The following is a 22,014-nucleotide window of genomic DNA, read 5'->3' as shown; positions in this document are numbered from 1 at the left end:
TGGATCAGGCAAAAGCATGTGATCAGGTAAATCATGAGTACCTCTGGTCTGTCCTTCTGAGGTATGGCCTGCCGGGGAGCTTTGTTGATTGGCTTAAGACCTTGTACGCTGGGGCAGAGAGTTTCCCGCATGTGAACAGTTGGATTGGCAGCTCTTTTGAGGTTTACGTGTTTGCGATTGACCCTTTCCTTAGGAGGGTGGAGAGTGGACCATTGGCAGGGGTCGAGATGGACCGTACGGCACTGGAATCCACTCTAAGGGTGGTGGCGTATCCTGATGACATCACCATTTTTGTTTCCTCGGATGAGAAGACAGAGTGGCTAATGTCAGAGGTAGATCGCTACTCGGAGGCATCCGGGTCCAGGATCAACCGGGATAAGTGTGAGTCTCTGGTTGGGAGGAGGAGATTCTGGTTTTGATCTCCGGGACACCCTTCCAGGACCCAAAGCCTCTGCAAAAGTCCTTGGCATCGAATTTGGCCAGGGGGATTACCCCAAACAAAATTGGGACAGCAGGCTAGAGTTCGCCGCTCAGAAGGTCAACCAATGGAAGGGTTGGTCTTTGACCCTAAGGGAAAGGATAAACCTGATCAAAACTTACCTGCTCCCTTTACTCATCTATCTGGAAGCATCTGCATCTTGCCGTCTCTGGATTCGGGTCTACAGTTTGTTCTTCCAGATGTTATGGGGGAATAGCTTGAAACTGGTCAAGAGGAAGGTTACTTACCATAAGAGGAGACTAGTAGGGTCGGGTATGGTCAACCCTGTGGTATTCCTTGTGAGAGGGCTCCTCCGTGGGTATTCTCCTGTAGGGGATGGTTTCAGCCTTTCTTCCAGGAATGGGAGACAGGAGGACAAGTGAAGGATCTTCACACCACATGGACATCTTCCGGCTTATGCTACCCTGGTTCTGAAGGTAATTCGCCGGTGGGGTCTGAGAATGTGGGAGATCAGGACTCTACCAAGGAAGCTCCTTGATAATAGGGTTCTGTTGACCCAGGGCGGCTCTCCTCTGGAGCATGAGAGACTCTGCACGCAGAGGGCGGCTTCTTGGGGTACACACTGGGGCTGCCTGATCTGGTCCTCGGACGTTGGACATGGACTGAGGTATGAGACGCAGGACCAGCTCTCAGGTCAGTGCGAGGGTGGGGATGGTGGTCTGGAGTGTGGGGAGGGGGATACTTTATAGATTAGTCTTGTGTATAGTTAGTATTTTTTTATATTAAAACGCTTCGCTGGATAGGCTACTGTTTATTTATTTATTGGTTTGATTGTTTTCTTTGGCTGATGGAGCAGAAGTTGGTGATGTAATTAGTAATGTGTGTGAGGAGCGATTGGAGGACAGAGCGAACAGAGGAGCGAGTGTAGGAGAGCGTGAGCGGAGGAGCGAGCGGAGAAGAGAACAGAGGAGCGAGCGGAGGAGAGCGCCAGTGAAGAAGAGCGTGAGCAGAGGAGGGAGCAGAGGAATGAGGGGAGCAGAGAGTGAGCAGAGGAGGGAGGGGAGGAGAGTGCGAGTGGAGGAGTGAGCGGAGGAGAGCGGGAGCGCAGAAGAGATCAGAGGAGCAAGCAGAGGAGAGAGCGAGCAGAGGAAAGCGTGAGCGGAGAAGAGATCAGAGGAGCGAGCGGAGGAGAGCGCGAGCGGAGAAGAGATCAGAGGAGCGAGCAGAGGAGAGCGCGAGCGCAGGAGAGTGGGAGCGCAGAAGAGATCAGAGGAGCAAGCAGAGGAGAGAGCAAGCAGAGGAGAGAGCGAGCGGAGGAGACCGTGAGTGGAGAAGAGATCAGAGGAGCGAGCGAGGAGAGCGTTAGCGGAAAAGAGATCAGAGGAGCGAGCAGAGGAGAGCGCGAGCGGAGAAGAGAGCCAGCGGAGGAGAGAGCGAGCAGAGGAGAGCGGGAGCTCAGAAGAGATCAGAGGAGCAAGCAGAGGAGAGAGCGAGCGGAGGAGAGCATGAGTGGAGAAGAGATCAGAGGAGCGAGCAGAGGCGAGCGTGAGTGGAGAAGAGATCAAATGAGCGAGCGGAGCGGAGGAGAGTGCCAGCGGAGGAGAGAGTGAGTGGAGGAGAGCGGGAGCGCAGAAGAGATCAGAGGAGCAAGCAGAGGAGAGAGCGAGCAGAGGAGAGCGTGAGCGGAGAAGAGATCAGAGGAGCGAGCGGAGGAGAGAGCGAGCAAAGGAGAGAGCGAGTGGAGGAGAGAGCATGAGTGGAGAGAGCGAGCGGAGGAGAAAGCAAGGGGAGGATCGGAGGAGACAGCGAGCGGAGGAGAGAGCAAGGGGAGGAGAGTGCGAGTGGAGGAGAGTGTGAGCAGAGGAGAGTGTGAGTGGAGGCGAGAGCGAGCGAAGGAGAGAGCGAGCGGAGGAGAGAGCGAGCGAAGGAGAGAGCGAGTGGAGGAGAGTGTGAGCGGAGGAGAGAGCGGGCGGAAGAGAGATCAAGCGGAGGAGAGAGCATGAGTGGAGAGAGCGAGTGGAGGAGAAAGCGAGGGGAGGATTGGAGGAGAGAGCGAGCAGAGGAGAGTGCGAGGGTAGGAGAGTGCGAGGGGAGGAGAGTGCGAGGGGAGGAGAGTGCGAGTGGAGGAGAGTGCGAGCGGAGGAGAGTGCGAGCGGAGGAGAGTGCGAGCGGAGGAGAGTGCGAGCGGAGGAGAGTGCGAGCGGAGGAGAGTGCGAGCGGAGGAGAGAGCGAGCGGAGGAGAGTGCGAGCGGAGGAGAGAGCGTGCGGAAGAGAGATCAAGCGGAGGAGCGAACATGAGTGGAGAGAGCGAGCGGAGGAAAGAGCACGAGTGGAGAGAGCGAGCGGAGGAGAGAGCACGAGGGGAGGAGCGGAGGAGCGAGCGGCTGAACCAGTTCTCATTAGGTTGATTATTTTCTGATTGATATGTTCTTAGCCGTTGACATTTAACCCTTCGTGTCTTACAGTGATAGTCTAGCCTTGTCCTGGTGTTTTCTGCTCCGCACCCTCCGGCGTCTCCTCCTCTGTCCTTCGGGGGGCGCTGTGGAGGAGGCCGCCTCTGGGTGATAATCCTATTATTAAGACCCCGGGGTCGTGACTTCTCACCTTCGCCAAATTCTCAAGTGGAAAAAAAAAATCAAGAAAGCGACATCATCCCTAAATATATACATTGTAAATCCACCTAGAAAGCGTGTCCCCCGCCCGGGGGGGTCCGGCCGCCCGCTCCAATTATAGAGGGGGCCGACACAGCGGGGATTAGCTCTGCTCTTTATAAAGCTCCGCGCTCCGCACCCTCAGGGCTCCGGCAGGATCTGCGCTCAGTAAGTCCTTGTCCTGATCGGGTGTCCCGGGCGGGGGAGGGGGAGACCACCCTACAATAGCTTTTATAGCTGAGGTGAAAGCGTCCGGGGGGGTCGTCACTTCTGCGCCCCGCGTCCTTCTGTCACATGACCTCGTGATGTGGGGCGCTGCGCCATTGGGACTGGGACCCCGGGTCAAGAAGTGCCGAAAAATGGCGGAAATCTGGGGTCAACATTGATCATTTTATGTTCTTTTTCTGCCCCTTCTCGGCTCCGCAGATCTGCACCGCTCCGAGTCCCCCCCCGGCTGACCGGAACAGGTAAGAGGTCTGAGCGGGGAAGGGGTTAATGATTTCTGTGTACCGTGCACCGCCTCTACTGATCCATTACACAGTGTCGCACGCTCCCCCGGCTGAGGTGTCCGTGCACCGCCCCTACTGATCCATTACACAGTGTCGCACGCTCCCCCGGCTGAGGCGTCCGTGCACCGCCTCTACTGATCCATTACACAGTGTCGCACGCTCCCCCGGCTGAGGCGTCCGTGCACCGCCCCTACTGATCCATTACACAGTGTCGCACGCTCCCCCGGCTGAGGCGTCCGTGCACCGCCCCTACTGATCCATTACACAGTGTCGCACGCTCCCCCGGCTGAGGCGTCCGTGCACCGCCCCTACTGATCCATTACACAGTGTCGCACGCTCCCCCGGCTGAGGCGTCCGTGCACCGCCCCTACTGATCCATTACACAGTGTCGCACGCTCCCCCGGCTGAGGCGTCCGTGCACCGCCTCTACTGATCCATTACACAGTGTCGCACGCTCCCCCGGCTGAGGCGTCCGTGCACCGCCCCTACTGATCCATTACACAGTGTCGCACGCTCCCCCGGCTGAGGCGTCCGTGCACCGCCTCTACTGATCCATTACACAGTGTCGCACGCTCCCCCGGCTGAGGCGTCCGTGCACCGCCCCTACTGATCCATTACACAGTGTCGCACGCTCCCCCGGCTGAGGCGTCCGTGCACCACCTCTACTGATCCATTACACAGTGTCGCACGCTCCCCCGGCTGAGGCGTCCGTGCACCGCCCCTACTGATCCATTACACAGTGTCGCACGCTCCCCCGGCTGAGGCGTCCGTGCACCGCCTCTACTGATCCATTACACAGTGTCGCACGCTCCCCCGGCTGAGGCGTCCGTGCACCGCCCCTACTGATCCATTACACAGTGTCGCACGCTCCCCCGGCTGAGGCGTCCGTGCACCGCCCCTACTGATCCATTACACAGTGTCGCACGCTCCCCCGGCTGAGGCGTCCATACACCGCCCCTACTGATCCATTACACAGTGTCGCACGCTCCCCCGGCTGAGGCGTCCGTGCACCGCCCCTACTGATCCATTACACAGTGTCGCACGCTCCCCCGGCTGAGGCGTCCGTGCACCGCCCCTACTGATCCATTACACAGTGTTGCACGCTCCCCCGGCTGAGGCGTCCGTGCACCGCCTCTACTGATCCATTACACAGTGTCGCACGCTCCCCCGGCTGAGGCGTCCGTGCACCGCCTCTACTGATCCATTACACAGTGTCGCACGCTCCCCCGGCTGAGGCGTCCGTGCACCGCCTCTACTGATCCATTACACAGTGTCGCACGCTCCCCCGGCTGAGGCGTCCGTGCACCGCCCCTACTGATCCATTACACAGTGTCGCACGCTCCCCCGGCTGAGGCGTCCGTGCACCGCCCCTACTGATCCATTACACAGTGTCGCACGCTCCCCCGGCTGAGGCGTCCGTGCACCGCCTCTACTGATCCATTACACAGTGTCGCACGCTCCCCCGGCTGAGGCGTCCGTGCACCGCCCCTACTGATCCATTACACAGTGTCGCACGCTCCCCCGGCTGAGGCGTCCGTGCACCGCCCCTACTGATCCATTACACAGTGTCGCACGCTCCCCCGGCTGAGGCGTCCATACACCGCCCCTACTGATCCATTACACAGTGTCGCACGCTCCCCCGGCTGAGGCGTCCGTGCACCGCCCCTACTGATCCATTACACAGTGTCGCACGCTCCCCCGGCTGAGGCGTCCGTGCACCGCCCCTACTGATCCATTACACAGTGTTGCACGCTCCCCCGGCTGAGGCGTCCGTGCACCGCCTCTACTGATCCATTACACAGTGTCGCACGCTCCCCCGGCTGAGGCGTCCGTGCACCGCCCCTACTGATCCATTACACAGTGTCGCACGCTCCCCCGGCTGAGGCGTCCGTGCACCGCCCCTACTGATCCATTACACAGTGTCGCACGCTCCCCCGGCTGAGGCGTCCGTGCACCGCCTCTACTGATCCATTACACAGTGTCGCACGCTCCCCCGGCTGAGGCGTCCGTGCACCGCCTCTACTGATCCATTACACAGTGTCGCACGCTCCCCCGGCTGAGGCGTCCGTGCACCGCCCCTACTGATCCATTACACAGTGTCGCACGCTCCCCCGGCTGAGGCGTCCGTGCACCGCCTCTACTGATCCATTACACAGTGTCGCACGCTCCCCCGGCTGAGGCGTCCGTGCACCGCCTCTACTGATCCATTACACAGTGTCGCACGCTCCCCCGGCTGAGGCGTCCGTGCACCGCCCCTACTGATCCATTACACAGTGTCGCACGCTCCCCCGGCTGAGGCGTCCGTGCACCGCCTCTACTGATCCATTACACAGTGTCGCACGCTCCCCCGGCTGAGGCGTCCGTGCACCGCCTCTACTGATCCATTACACAGTGTCGCACGCTCCCCCGGCTGAGGCGTCTGTGCACCACCTCTACTGATCCATTACACAGTGTCGCACGCTCCCCCGGCTGAGGCGTCCGTGCACCGCCCCTACTGATCCATTACACAGTGTCGCACGCTCCCCCGGCTGAGGCGTCTGTGCACCACCTCTACTGATCCATTACACAGTGTCGCACGCTCCCCCGGCTGAGGCGTCCGTGCACCGCCCCTACTGATCCATTACACAGTGTCGCACGCTCCCCCGGCTGAGGCGTCCGTGCACCGCCCCTACTGATCCATTACACAGTGTCGCACGCTCCCCCGGCTGAGGCGTCCGTGCACCGCCTCTACTGATCCATTACACAGTGTTGCACGCTCCCCCGGCTGAGGCGTCCATGCACTGCCTCTACTGATCCATTACACAGTGTCGCACGCTCCCCCGGCTGAGGCGTCCGTGCACCGCCCCTACTGATCCATTACACAGTGTCGCACGCTCCCCCGGCTGAGGCGTCCGTGTACCGCCTCTACTGATCCATTACACAGTGTCGCACGCTCCCCCGGCTGAGGCGTCCGAGCACCGCCCCTACTGATCCATTACACAGTGTCGCACGCTCCCTCGGCTGAGGCGTCCGTGCACCGCCCCTACTGATCCATTACACAGTGTCGCACGCTCCCCCGGCTGAGGCGTCCGAGCACCGCCCCTACTGATCCATTACACAGTGTCGCACGCTCCCTCGGCTGAGGCGTCCGTGCACCGCCCCTACTGATCCATTACACAGTGTCGCACGCTCCCCCGGCTGAGGCGTCCGTGCACCGCCTCTACTGATCCATTACACAGTGTCGCACGCTCCCCCGGCTGAGGCGTCCGTGCACCGCCCCTACTGATCCATTACACAGTGTCGCACGCTCCCCCGGCTGAGGCGTCCGTGCACCGCCCCTACTGATCCATTACACAGTGTCGCACGCTCCCCCGGCTGAGGCGTCCGTGCACCGCCCCTACTGATCCATTACACAGTGTCGCACGCTCCCCCGGCTGAGGCGTCCGTGCACCGCCCCTACTGATCCATTACACAGTGTCGCACGCTCCCCCGGCTGAGGCGTCCGTGCACCGCCCCTACTGATCCATTACACAGTGTCGCACGCTCACCCGGCTGAGGCGTCCGTGCACCGCCCCTACTGATCCATTACACAGTGTCGCACGCTCCCCCGGCTGAGGCGTCCGTGCACTGCCTCTACTGATCCATTACACAGTGTCGCACGCTCCCCCGGCTGAGGCGTCCGTGCACCGCCTCTACTGATCCATTACACAGTGTCGCACGTTCCCCCGGCTGAGGCGTCCGTGCACCGCCCCTACTGATCCATTACACAGTGTCGCACGCTCCCCCGGCTGAGGCGTCCGTGCACCGCCCCTACTGATCCATTACACAGTGTCGCACGCTCCCCCGGCTGAGGCGTCCGTGCACCGCCCCTACTGATCCATTACACAGTGTCGCACGCTCCCCCGGCTGAGGCGTCCGTGCACCGCCTCTACTGATCCATTACACAGTGTCGCACGCTCCCCCGGCTGAGGCGTCCGTGCACCGCCTCTACTGATCCATTACACAGTGTCGCACGCTCCCCCGGCTGAGGCGTCCGTGCACCGCCTCTACTGATCCATTACACAGTGTCGCACGCTCCCCCGGCTGAGGCGTCCGTGCACCGCCCCTACTGATCCATTACACAGTGTCGCACGCTCCCCCGGCTGAGGCGTCCGTGCACCGCCCCTACTGATCCATTACACAGTGTCGCACGCTCCCCCGGCTGAGGCGTCCGTGCACCGCCCCTACTGATCCATTACACAGTGTCGCACGCTCCCCCGGCTGAGGCGTCCGTGCACCGCCTCTACTGATCCATTACACAGTGTCGCACGCTCCCCCGGCTGAGGCGTCCGTGCACCGCCCCTACTGATCCATTACACAGTGTCGCACGCTCCCCCGGCTGAGGCGTCCGTGCACCGCCTTTACTGATCCATTACACAGTGTCGCAGGCTCCCCCGGCTGAGGCGTCCTTGCACCGCCCCTACTGATCCATTACACAGTGTCGCACGCTCCCCCGGCTGAGGCGTCCTTGCACCGCCCCTACTGATCCATTACACAGTGTCGCACGCTCCCCCGGCTGAGGCGTCCGTGCACCGCCCCTACTGATCCATTACACAGTGTCGCACGCTTCCCCGGCTGAGGCGTCCGTGCACCGCCCCTACTGATCCATTACACAGTGTCGCACGCTCCCCCGGCTGAGGCGTCCGTGCACCGCCTCTACTGATCCATTACACAGTGTCGCACGCTCCCCCGGCTGAGGCGTCCGTGCACCGCCTCTACTGATCCATTACACAGTGTCGCACGCTTCCCCGGCTGAGGCGTCCGTACAGCGCCTCTACTGATCCATTACACAGTGTCGCACGCTCCCCCGGCTGAGGCGTCCGTGCACCGCCCCTACTGATCCATTACACAGTGTCGCACACTCCCCCGGCTGAGGCGTCCGTGCACCGCCCCTACTGATCCATTACACAGTGTCGCACGCTCCCCCGGCTGAGGCGTCCGTACACCGCCCCTACTGATCCATTACACAGTGTCGCACGCTCCCCCGGCTGAGGCGTCCGTGCACCGCCTCTACTGATCCATTACACAGTGTCGCACGCTCCCCCGGCTGAGGCGTCCGTGCACCGCCCCTACTGATCCATTACACAGTGTCGCACGCTCCCCCGGCTGAGGCGTCCGTGCACCGCCTCTACTGATCCATTACACAGTGTCGCACGCTTCCCCGGCTGAGGCGTCCGTGCACCGCCTCTACTGATCCATTACACAGTGTCGCACGCTCCCGGCTGAGGCGTCCGTGCACCGCCCCTACTGATCCATTACACAGTGTCGCACGCTCCCCCGGCTGAGGCGTCCGTGCACCGCCTCTACTGATCCATTACACAGTGTCGCACGCTCCCCCGGCTGAGGCGTCCGTGCACCGCCCCTACTGATCCATTACACAGTGCCGCACGCTCCCCCGGCTGAGGCGTCCGTGCACCGCCTCTACTGATCCATTACACAGTGTCGCACGCTCCCCCGGCTGAGGCGTCCGTGCACCGCCTCTACTGATCCATTACACAGTGCCGCACGCTCCCCCGGCTGAGGCGTCCGTGCACCGCCTCTACTGATCCATTACACAGTGTCGCACGCTCCCCCGGCTGAGGCGTCCGTGCACCGCCTCTACTGATCCATTACACAGTGTCGCACGCTCCCCCGGCTGAGGCGTCCGTGCACCGCCTCTACTGATCCATTACACAGTGTCGCACGCTCCCCCGGCTGAGGCGTCCGTGCACCGCCTCTACTGATCCATTACACAGTGTCGCACGCTCCCCCGGCTGAGGCGTCCGTGCACCGCCTCTACTGATCCATTACACAGTGTCGCACGCTCCCCCGGCTGAGGCGTCCGTGCACCGCTCACGCTGTTCTCAGACGGTGCACCTGTCCCCCGTGGCTTTCTTACGTGGGCGGATGATGCTTCTCCTGGGTTTGTGCGGCGGGTCTTGGATGATGTTGGAGGATGAGGTCTCCGGCACTGAAATAGCCCCCCAGTCTTATCGGAACCTTGTAAATGCCGCGGTCACATTCTGGAGTCATGATGAAGACTTCAACTTCAGCTGCAGCTCGTCTCATCCCTGACACCCACGCGAGCACCATTAACCCCTTCCCATTATCCGCCATATCTGTTGAGTTTCTGCTCCGTGTGCACAGACCCCGGGGGCCGCGGGTCACTAATGTCTCCACTTTCTGCTCCGTGTGCACAGATCCCGGGGGCCGCGGGTCACTAATGTCTCCACTTTCTGCTCCGTGTGCACAGACCCCGGGGGCCGCGGGTCACTAAACATCTCCACTTTCTGCTCCGTGTGCACAGATCCCGGGGGCCGCGGGTCACTAAACATCTCCACTTTCTGCTCCGTGTGCACAGACCCCGGGGGCCGCGGGTCACTAATGTCTCCACTTTCTGCTCCGTGTGCACAGACCCCGGGGGCCGCGGGTCACTAAACATTGCCACTTTCTGCTCCGTGTGCACAGATCCCGGGGGCCGCGGGTCACTAAACATTGCCACTTTCTGCTCCGTGTGCACAGACCCCGGGGACCGCGGTCACTAAACATCGCCACTTTCTGCTCCGTGTGCACAGACCCCGGGGGCCGCGGGTCACTAATGTCTCCACTTTCTGCTCCGTGTGCACAGACCCCGGGGGCCGCGGGTCACTAATGTCTCCACTTTCTGCTCCGTGTGCACAGACCCCGGGGGCCGCGGGTCGCTAATGTCTCCACTTTCTGCTCCGTGTGCACAGACCCCGGGGGCCGCGGGTCACTAATGTCTCCACTTTCTGCTCCGTGTGCACAGACCCCGGGGGTCGCGGGTCACTAAACATCTCCACTTTCTGCTCCGTGTGCACAGATCCCGGGGGCCGCGGGTCACTAATGTCTCCACTTTCTGCTCCGTGTGCACAGACCCCGGGGGCCGCGGGTCACTAAACATCTCCACTTTCTGCTCCGTGTGCACAGACCCCGGGGGCCGCGGGTCACTAATGTCTCCACATTCTGCTCCGTGTGCACAGACCCCGGGGGCCGCGGGTCACTAAACATCTCCACTTTCTCCTCCGTGTGCACAGACCCCGGGGGCCGCGGGTCACTAATGTCTCCACTTTCTGCTCCGTGTGCACAGATCCCGGGGGCCGCGGGTCACTAATGTCTCCACTTTCTGCTCCGTGTGCACAGACCCCGGGGGTCGCGGGTCACTAATGTCTCCACTTTCTGCTCCGTGTGCACAGACCCCGGGGGCCGCGGGTCACTAAACATCTCCACTATCTGCTCCGTGTGCACAGACCCCGGGGGCCGCGGGTCACTAAACATCTCCACTTTCTGCTCCGTGTGCACAGACCCCGGGGGCCGCGGGTCACTAAACATCTCCACTTTCTGCTCCGTGTGCACAGTCCCCGGGGGCCGCGGGTCACTAAACATCGCCACTTTCTGCTCCGTGTGCAGAGACCCCGGGGGCCGCGGGTCACTAAACATCACTTTCTGCTCCGTGTGCACAGACCCCGGGGGCCGCGGGTCACTAAACATTGCCACTTTCTGCTCCGTGTGCACAGACCCCGGGGACCGCGGGTCACTAATGTCTCCACTTTCTGCTCCGTGTGCACAGACCCCGGGGGCCGCGGGTCACTAAACATCTCCACTTTCTCCTCCGTGTGCACAGACCCCGGGGGCCGCGGGTCACTAATGTCTCCACTTTCTGCTCCGTGTGCACAGACCCCGGGGGCCGCGGGTCACTAAACATCTCCACTTTCTGCTCCGTGTGCACAGACCCCGGGGGCCGCGGGTCACTAATGTCTCCACTTTCTGCTCCGTGTGCACAGATCCCGGGGGCCGCGGGTCACTAATGTCTCCACTTTCTGCTCCGTGTGCACAGACCCCGGGGGTCGCGGGTCACTAAACATCTCCACTTTCTGCTCCGTGTGCACAGATCCCGGGGGCCGCGGGTCACTAAACATCTCCACTTTCTGCTCCGTGTGCACAGACCCCGGGGGCCGCGGGTCACTAAACATCTCCACTTTCTGCTCCGTGTGCACAGACCCCGGGGGCCGCGGGTCACTAAACATTGCCACTTTCTGCTCCGTGTGCACAGACCCCGGGGGCCACGGGTCACTAAACATTTCCACTTTCTGCTCCGTGTGCACAGACCCCGGGGGCCGCGGGTCACTAAACATCTCCACTTTCTGCTCCGTGTGCACAGACCCCGGGGGCCGCGGGTCACTAAACATCTCCACTTTCTGCTCTGTGTGCACAGACCCCGGGGGCCGCGGGTCACTAAACATCTCCACTTTCTGCTCTGTGTGCACAGACCCCGGGGGCCGCGGGTCACTAAACATCTCCACTTTCTGCTCCGTGTGCACAGATCCCGGGGACCGCGGTCACTAAACATCTCCACTTTCTGCTCCGTGTGCACAGACCCCGGGGGCCGCGGGTCACTAAACATCTCCACTTTCTGCTCTGTGTGCACAGACCCCGGGGGCCGCGGGTCACTAAACATTGCCACTTTCTGCTCCGTGTGCACAGACCCCGGGGACCGCGGGTCACTAAACATTTCCACTTTCTGCTCCGTGTGCACAGACCCCGGGGGCCGCGGGTCACTAAACATCTCCACTTTCTGCTCCGTGTGCACAGACCCCGGGGGCCGCGGGTCACTAAACATCTCCACTATCTGCTCCGTGTGCACAGACCCCGGGGGCCGCGGGTCACTAAACATCTCCACTTTCTGCTCCGTGTGCACAGACCCCGGGGGCCGCGGGTCACTAAACATCTCCACTTTCTGCTCCGTGTGCACAGACCCTGGGGGCCGCGGGTCACTAAACATTGCCACTTTCTGCTCCGTGTGCACAGACCCCGGGGGCCGCGGGTCACTAATGTCTCCACTTTCTGCTCCGTGTGCACAGATCCCGGGGACCGCGGTCACTAAACATCTCCACTTTCTGCTCCGTGTGCACAGACCCCGGGGGCCGCGGGTCACTAAACATCTCCACTTTCTGCTCCGTGTGCACAGACCCCGGGAGCCGCGGGTCACTAAACATCTCCACTTTCTGCTCCGTGTGCACAGACCCCGGGGGCCGCGGGTCACTAAACATTGCCACTTTCTGCTCCGTGTGCACAGACCCCGGGAGCCGCGGGTCACTAAACATCTCCACTTTCTGCTCCGTGTGCACAGACCCCGGGGGCCGCGGGTCACTAAACATCTCCACTTTCTGCTCCGTGTGCACAGACCCCGGGGACCGCGGGTCACTAAACATTGCCACTTTCTGCTCCGTGTGCACAGACCCCGGGGGCCGCGGGTCACTAAACATCTCCACTTTCTGCTCCGTGTGCACAGACCCCGGGGGCCGCGGGTCACTAAACATCTCCACTTTCTGCTCCGTGTGCACAGACCCCGGGGGCCGCGGGTCACTAAACATTGCCACTTTCTGCTCCGTGTGCACAGACCCCGGGGGCCGCGGGTCACTAATGTCTCCACTTTCTGCTCCGTGTGCACAGATCCCGGGGACCGCGGGTCACTAAACATCTCCACTTTCTGCTCCGTGTGCACAGACCCCGGGGACCGCGGTCACTAAACATCTCCACTTTCTGCTCCGTGTGCACAGACCCCGGGGGCCGCGGGTCACTAAACATCTCCACTTTCTGCTCCGTGTGCACAGACCCCGGGGGCCGCGGGTCACTAAACATTGCCACTTTCTGCTCCGTGTGCACAGACCCCGGGGGCCGCGGGTCACTAAACATTGCCACTTTCTGCTCCGTGTGCACAGACCCCGGGAGCCGCGGGTCACTAAACATCTCCACTTTCTGCTCCGTGTGCACAGACCCCGGGGGCCGCGGGTCACTAAACATCTCCACTTTCTGCTCCGTGTGCACAGACCCCGGGGACCGCGGGTCACTAAACATTGCCACTTTCTGCTCTGTGTGCACAGACCCCGGGGGCCGCGGGTCACTAAACATCTCCACTTTCTGCTCCGTGTGCACAGACCCCGGGGGCCGCGGGTCACTAATGTCTCCACTTTCTGCTCCGTGTGCACAGACCCCGGGGGCCGCGGGTCACTAAACATTGCCACTTTCTGCTCCGTGTGCACAGACCCCGGGGGCCACGGGTCACTAAACATTTCCACTTTCTGCTCCGTGTGCACAGACCCCGGGGGCCGCGGGTCACTAAACATCTCCACTTTCTGCTCCGTGTGCACAGATCCCGGGGACCGCGGTCACTAAACATCTCCACTTTCTGCTCCGTGTGCACAGACCCCGGGGGCCGCGGGTCACTAAACATCTCCACTTTCTGCTCTGTGTGCACAGACCCCGGGGGCCGCGGGTCACTAAACATTGCCACTTTCTGCTCCGTGTGCACAGACCCCGGGGACCGCGGGTCACTAAACATTTCCACTTTCTGCTCCGTGTGCACAGACCCCGGGGGCCGCGGGTCACTAAACATCTCCACTTTCTGCTCCGTGTGCACAGACCCCGGGGGCCGCGGGTCACTAAACATCTCCACTTTCTGCTCCGTGTGCACAGACCCCGGGGGCCGCGGGTCACTAAACATCTCCACTATCTGCTCCGTGTGCACAGACCCCGGGGGCCGCGGGTCACTAAACATCTCCACTTTCTGCTCCGTGTGCACAGACCCCGGGGGCCGCGGGTCACTAAACATCTCCACTTTCTGCTCCGTGTGCACAGACCCTGGGGGCCGCGGGTCACTAAACATTGCCACTTTCTGCTCCGTGTGCACAGACCCCGGGGGCCGCGGGTCACTAATGTCTCCACTTTCTGCTCCGTGTGCACAGATCCCGGGGACCGCGGTCACTAAACATCTCCACTTTCTGCTCCGTGTGCACAGACCCCGGGGGCCGCGGGTCACTAAACATCTCCACTTTCTGCTCCGTGTGCACAGACCCCGGGAGCCGCGGGTCACTAAACATCTCCACTTTCTGCTCCGTGTGCACAGACCCCGGGGGCCGCGGGTCACTAAACATTGCCACTTTCTGCTCCGTGTGCACAGACCCCGGGGGCCACGGGTCACTAAACATTTCCACTTTCTGCTCCGTGTGCACAGACCCCGGGGGCCGCGGGTCACTAAACATCTCCACTTTCTGCTCCGTGTGCACAGATCCCGGGGACCGCGGTCACTAAACATCTCCACTTTCTGCTCCGTGTGCACAGACCCCGGGGGCCGCGGGTCACTAAACATCTCCACTTTCTGCTCTGTGTGCACAGACCCCGGGGGCCGCGGGTCACTAAACATTGCCACTTTCTGCTCCGTGTGCACAGACCCCGGGGACCGCGGGTCACTAAACATTTCCACTTTCTGCTCCGTGTGCACAGACCCCGGGGGCCGCGGGTCACTAAACATTGCCACTTTCTGCTCCGTGTGCACAGACCCCGGGGGCCGCGGGTCACTAAACATCTCCACTTTCTGCTCCGTGTGCACAGACCCCGGGGGCCGCGGGTCACTAAACATCTCCACTATCTGCTCCGTGTGCACAGACCCCGGGGGCCGCGGGTCACTAAACATCTCCACTTTCTGCTCCGTGTGCACAGACCCCGGGGGCCGCGGGTCACTAAACATCTCCACTTTCTGCTCCGTGTGCACAGACCCTGGGGGCCGCGGGTCACTAAACATTGCCACTTTCTGCTCCGTGTGCACAGACCCCGGGGGCCGCGGGTCACTAATGTCTCCACTTTCTGCTCCGTGTGCACAGATCCCGGGGACCGCGGTCACTAAACATCTCCACTTTCTGCTCCGTGTGCACAGACCCCGGGGGCCGCGGGTCACTAAACATCTCCACTTTCTGCTCCGTGTGCACAGACCCCGGGAGCCGCGGGTCACTAAACATCTCCACTTTCTGCTCCGTGTGCACAGACCCCGGGGGCCGCGGGTCACTAAACATTGCCACTTTCTGCTCCGTGTGCACAGACCCCGGGAGCCGCGGGTCACTAAACATCTCCACTTTCTGCTCCGTGTGCACAGACCCCGGGGGCCGCGGGTCACTAAACATCTCCACTTTCTGCTCCGTGTGCACAGACCCCGGGGACCGCGGGTCACTAAACATTGCCACTTTCTGCTCCGTGTGCACAGACCCCGGGGGCCGCGGGTCACTAAACATCTCCACTTTCTGCTCCGTGTGCACAGACCCCGGGGGCCGCGGGTCACTAATGTCTCCACTTTCTGCTCCGTGTGCACAGACCCCGGGGGCCGCGGGTCACTAATGTCTCCACTTTCTGCTCCGTGTGCACAGACCCCGGGGACCGCGGGTCACTAAACATCTCCACTTTCTGCTCCGTGTGCACAGACCCCGGGGGCCGCGGGTCACTAATGTCTCCACTTTCTGCTCCGTGTGCACAGACCCCGGGGGCCGCGGGTCACTAATGTCTCCACTTTCTGCTCCGTGTGCACAGACCCCGGGGACCGCGGGTCACTAAACATCTCCACTTTCTGCTCCGTGTGCACAGACCCCGGGGACCGCGGGTCACTAAACATTTCCACTTTCTGCTCCGTGTGCACAGACCCCGGGGGCCGCGGGTCATTAAACATCTCCACTTTCTGCTCCGTGTGCACAGACCCCGGGGGCCGCGGGTCACTAAACATCTCCACTATCTGCTCCGTGTGCACAGACCCCGGGGGCCGCGGGTCACTAAACATCTCCACTTTCTGCTCCGTGTGCACAGACCCCGGGGGCCGCGGGTCACTAAACATCTCCACTTTCTGCTCCGTGTGCACAGACCCCGGGGGCCGCGGGTCACTAAACATTGCCACTTTCTGCTCCGTGTGCACAGACCCCGGGGGCCGCGGGTCACTAATGTCTCCACTTTCTGCTCCGTGTGCACAGATCCCGGGGACCGCGGTCACTAAACATCTCCACTTTCTGCTCCGTGTGCACAGACCCCGGGGGCCGCGGGTCACTAAACATCTCCACTTTCTGCTCCGTGTGCACAGACCCCGGGGGCCGCGGGTCACTAAACATTGCCACTTTCTGCTCCATGTGCACAGACCCCGGGGGCCGCGGGTCACTAAACATTGCCACTTTCTGCTCCGTGTGCACAGACCCCGGGAGCCGCGGGTCACTAAACATCTCCACTTTCTGCTCCGTGTGCACAGACCCCGGGGGCCGCGGGTCACTAAACATCTCCACTTTCTGCTCCGTGTGCACAGACCCCGGGGACCGCGGGTCACTAAACATTGCCACTTTCTGCTCTGTGTGCACAGACCCCGGGGGCCGCGGGTCACTAAACATCTCCACTTTCTGCTCCGTGTGCACAGACCCCGGGGGCCGCGGGTCACTAATGTCTCCACTTTCTGCTCCGTGTGCACAGACCCCGGGGGCCGCGGGTCACTAATGTCTCCACTTTCTGCTCCGTGTGCACAGACCCCGGGAGCCGCGGGTCACTAAACATTGCCACTTTCTGCTCCGTGTGCACAGACCCCGGGAGCCGCAGGTCACTAATGTCTCCACTCTCTGCTCCGTGTGCACAGACCCCGGGGGCCGCGGGTCACTAAACATCTCCACTTTCTGCTCCGTGTGCACAGACCCCGGGGACCGCGGGTCACTAAACATTGCCACTTTCTGCTCTGTGTGCACAGACCCCGGGGGCCGCGGGTCACTAAACATCTCCACTTTCTGCTCCGTGTGCACAGACCCCGGGGGCCGCGGGTCACTAATGTCTCCACTTTCTGCTCCGTGTGCACAGACCCCGGGGGCCGCGGGTCACTAATGTCTCCACTTTCTGCTCCGTGTGCACAGACCCCGGGAGCCGCGGGTCACTAAACATTGCCACTTTCTGCTCCGTGTGCACAGACCCCGGGAGCCGCAGGTCACTAATGTCTCCACTTTCTGCTCCGTGTGCACAGACCCCGGGGACCGCGGTCACTAAACATCTCCACTTTCTGCTCCGTGTGCACAGACCCCGGGGACCGCGGGTCACTAAACATCTCCACTTTCTGCTCCGTGTGCACAGACCCCGGGAGCCGCGGGTCACTAAACATCTCCACTTTCTGCTCCGTGTGCACAGATCCCGGGGGCCGCGGGTCACTAAACATCTCCACTTTCTGCTCCGTGTGCACAGATCCCGGGGGCCGCGGGTCACTAAACATCTCCACTTTCTGCTCCGTGTGCACAGACCCCGGGGGCCGCGGGTCACTAAACATTGCCACTTTCTGCTCCGTGTGCACAGACCCCGGGGGCCGCGGGTCACTAATGTCTCCACTTTCTGCTCCGTGTGCACAGACTCCGGGGGGCCGCGGGTCACTAAACATCTCCACTTTCTGCTCCGTGTGCACAGACCCCGGGGGCCGCGGGTCACTAAACATCTCCACTTTCTGCTCCGTGTGCACAGACCCCGGGAGCCGCGGGTCACTAAACATCTCCACTTTCTGCTCCATGTGCACAGACCCCGGGGGCCGCGGGTCACTAAACATCTCCACTTTCTGCTCCGTGTGCACAGACCCCGGGGGCCGCGGGTCACTAAACATCTCCACTTTCTGCTCTGTGTGCACAGACCCCGGGGGCCGCGGGTCACTAATGTCTCCACTTTCTGCTCCGTGTGCACAGATCCCGGGGGCCGCGGGTCACTAAACATCTCCACTTTCTGCTCCGTGTGCACAGACCCCGGGGACCGCGGGTCACTAAACATTGCCACTTTCTGCTCCGTGTGCACAGACCCCGGGGGCCGCGGGTCACTAAACATCTCCACTTTCTGCTCCGTGTGCACAGACCCCGGGGGCCGCGGGTCACTAACATCTCCACTTTCTGCTCCGTGTGCACAGACCCCGGGGGCCGCGGGTCACTAAACTTCTCCACTTTCTGCTCCGTGTGCACAGACCCCGGGGGCCGCGGGTCACTAAACATCTCCACTTTCTGCTCTGTGTGCACAGACCCCGGGGGCCGCGGGTCACTAAACATTGCCACTTTCTGCTCCGTGTGCACAGACCCCGGGGGCCGCGGGTCACTAAACATCTCCACTTTCTGCTCCGTGTGCACAGACCCCGGGGGCCGCGGGTCACTAAACATCTCCACTTTCTGCTCTGTGTGCACAGACCCCGGGGGCCGCGGGTCACTAAACATTGCCACTTTCTGCTCCGTGTGCACAGATCCCGGGGGCCGCGGGTCACTAAACATCTCCACTTTCTGCTCTGTGTGCACAGACCCCGGGGGCCGCGGGTCACTAAACATTGCCACTTTCTGCTCCGTGTGCACAGACCCCGGGGGCCGCGGGTCACTAAACATCTCCACTTTCTGCTCCGTGTGCACAGACCCCGGGAGCCGCGGGTCACTAAACATCTCCACTTTCTGCTCCGTGTGCACAGACCCCGGGGGCCGCGGGTCACTAATGTCTCCACTTTCTGCTCCGTGTACACAGATCCCGGGGGCCGCGGGTCACTAAACATCTCCACTTTCTGCTCCGTGTGCACAGACCCCGGGGGCCGCGGGTCACTAAACATCTCCACTTTCTGCTCCGTGTGCACAGACCCCGAGAGCCGCGGGTCACTAAACATCTCCACTTTCTGCTCCGTGTGCACAGACCCCGGGGGCCGCGGGTCACTAAACATCTCCACTTTCTGCTCCGTGTGCACAGACCCCGGGGGCCGCGGGTCACTAAACATCTCCACTTTCTGCTCCGTGTGCACAGACCCCGGGGGCCGCGGGTCACTAAACATCTCCACTTTCTGCTCCATGTGCACAGACCCCGGGAGCCGCGGGTCACTAAACATCTCCACTTTCTGCTCCGTGTGCACAGACCCCGGGGGCCGCGGGTCACTAAACATCTCCACTTTCTGCTCCATGTGCACAGACCCCGGGAGCCGCGGGTCACTAAACATCTCCACTTTCTGCTCCGTGTGCACAGACCCCGGGGGCCGCGGGTCACTAAACATCTCCACTTTCTGCTCCGTGTGCACAGACCCCGGGGACCGCGGGTCACTAAACATTGCCACTTTCTGCTCCGTGTGCACATACCCCGGGGGCCGCGGGTCACTAAACATTTCCACTTTCTGCTCTGTGTGCACAGACCCCGGGGGCCGCGGGTCACTAAACATCTCCACTTTCTGCTCCGTGTGCACAGACCCCGGGGGCCGCGGGTCACTAATGTCTCCACTTTGTGCTCCGTGTGCACAGACCCCGGGGGCCGCGGGTCACTAAACATCTCCACTTTCTGCTCCGTGTGCACAGACCCCGGGGGCCGCGGGTCACTAAACATTGCCACTTTCTGCTCCGTGTGCACAGACCCCGGGAGCCGCGGGTCACTAAACATCTCCACTTTCTGCTCCATGTGCACAGACCCCGGGGGCCGCGGGTCACTAAACATCTCCACTTTCTGCTCCGTGTGCACAGACCCCGGGGGCCGCGGGTCACTAAACATCTCCACTTTCTGCTCCGTGTGCACAGACCCCGGGGGCCGCGGGTCACTAAACATTGCCACTTTCTGCTCCGTGTGCACAGACCCCGGGAGCCGCGGGTCACTAAACATCTCCACTTTCTGCTCCATGTGCACAGACCCCGGGGGCCGCGGGTCACTAAACATCTCCACTTTCTGCTCCATGTGCACAGACCCCGGGGGCCGCGGGTCACTAAACATCTCCACTTTCTGCTCCGTGTGCACAGACCCCGGGGGCCGCGGGTCACTAAACATCTCCACTTTCTGCTCCGTGTGCACAGACCCCGGGGGCCGCGGTCACTAAACATCTCCACTTTCTGCTCCGTGTGCACAGACCCCGGGGGCCGCGGGTCACTAAACATCTCCACTTTCTGCTCCGTGTGCACAGACCCCGGGGGCCGCGGGTCACTAAACATCTCCACTTTCTGCTCCGTGTGCACAGACCCCGGGGACCGCGGGTCACTAAACATCTCCACTTTCTGCTCCGTGTGCACAGACCCCGGGGGCCGCGGGTCACTAAACCTCTCCACTTTCTGCTCTGTGTGCACAGACCCCGGGGGCCGCGGGTCACTAAACATCTCCACTTTCTGCTCCGTGTGCACAGACCCCGGGGGCCGCGGGTCACTAAACATCTCCACTTTCTGCTCCGTGTGCACAGACCCCGGGGGCCGTGGGGCACTAAACATCTCCACTTTCTGCTCCGTGTGCACAGACCCCGGGGGCCGCGGGTCACTAAACATCTCCACTTTCTGCTCCGTGTGCACAGACCCCGGGGGCCGCGGGTCACTAAACATCTCCACTTTCTGCTCCGTGTGCACAGACCCCGGGGGCCGCGGGTCACTAAACATTGCCACTTTCTGCTCCGTGTGCACAGACCCCGGGGACCGCGGGTCACTAAACATTTCCACTTTCTGCTCTGTGTGCACAGACCCCGGGAGCCGCGGGTCACTAAACATTGCCACTTTCTGCTCCGTGTGCACAGACCCCGGGGGCCGCGGGTCACTAAACATCTCCACTTTCTGCTCCGTGTGCACAGACCCCGGGGGCCGCGGTTCACTAAACATCTCCACTTTCTGCTCCGTGTGCACAGACCCCGGGGGCCGCGGTCACTAAACATCTCCACTTTCTGCTCCGTGTGCACAGATCCCGGGGGCCGCGGGTCACTAAACATCTCCACTTTCTGCTCTGTGTGCACAGACCCCGGGGGCCGCGGGTCACTAAACATCTCCACTTTCTGCTCCGTGTGCACAGACCCCGGGGGCCGCGGGTCACTAAACATCTCCACTTTCTGCTCCGTGTGCACAGACCCCGGGGGCCGCGGGTCACTAATGTCTCCACTTTCTGCTCCGTGTGCACAGACCCCGGGGGCCGCGGGTCACTAAACATCTCCACTTTCTGCTCCGTGTGCACAGACCCCGGGGGCCGCGGGTCACTAATGTCTCCACTTTCTGCTCCGTGTGCACAGACCCCGGGGACCGCGGGTCACTAAACATCTCCACTTTCTGCTCCGTGTGCACAGACCCCGGGGGCCGCGGGTCACTAAACATCTCCACTTTCTGCTCCGTGTGCACAGACCCCGGGAGCCGCGGGTCACTAAACATCGCCACTTTCTGCTCCGTGTGCACAGACCCCGGGGGCCGCGGGTCACTAATGTCTCCACTTTCTGCTCCGTGTGCACAGACCCCGGGGGTCGCGGGTCACTAAACATCTCCACTTTCTGCTCCGTGTGCACAGACCCCGGGGGCCGCGGGTCACTAAACATTTCCACTTTCTGCTCCGTGTGCACAGACCCCAGGAGCCGCGGGTCACTAAACATTGCCACTTTCTGCTCCGTGTGCACAGACCCCGGGGGCCGCGGGTCACTAAACATTGCCACTTTCTGCTCCGTGTGCACAGATCCCGGGGGCCGCGGGTCACTAATGTCTCCACTTTCTGCTCCGTGTGCACAGACCCCGGGAGCCGCGGGTCACTAAACATCTCCACTTTCTGCTCTGTGTGCACAGACCCCGGGGGCCGCGGGTCACTAAACATCTCCACTTTCTGCTCCGTGTGCACAGACCCCGGGGGCCGC

General features: G+C 61.8%; 1 protein-coding gene across 1 annotated transcript in view; it reads left to right on the top strand.

Annotated features, from left to right (window-relative positions):
* Positions 1–3,216: 3,216 nt before the first annotated feature.
* LOC142312522 (myosin-3-like) overlaps positions 3,217–22,014 on the top strand; it is an 85,920-nt gene continuing 67,122 nt past the window's right edge. Inside the window, exons 1-2 of the mRNA XM_075351490.1 lie at positions 3,217–3,258; positions 3,517–3,557. The gene's annotated coding sequence lies outside the window, so the exon portion shown is untranslated. The remainder of the gene's footprint in view (positions 3,259–3,516; positions 3,558–22,014) is intronic.

Source organism: Anomaloglossus baeobatrachus, chromosome 5 (assembly GCF_048569485.1).
Source record: "Anomaloglossus baeobatrachus isolate aAnoBae1 chromosome 5, aAnoBae1.hap1, whole genome shotgun sequence".
Lineage (NCBI taxonomy): Eukaryota > Metazoa > Chordata > Amphibia > Anura > Aromobatidae > Anomaloglossus > Anomaloglossus baeobatrachus.
The sequence above is the reverse complement of the archived record's forward strand: the minus strand, read 5'-3'. Positions and strand labels throughout refer to the sequence as shown.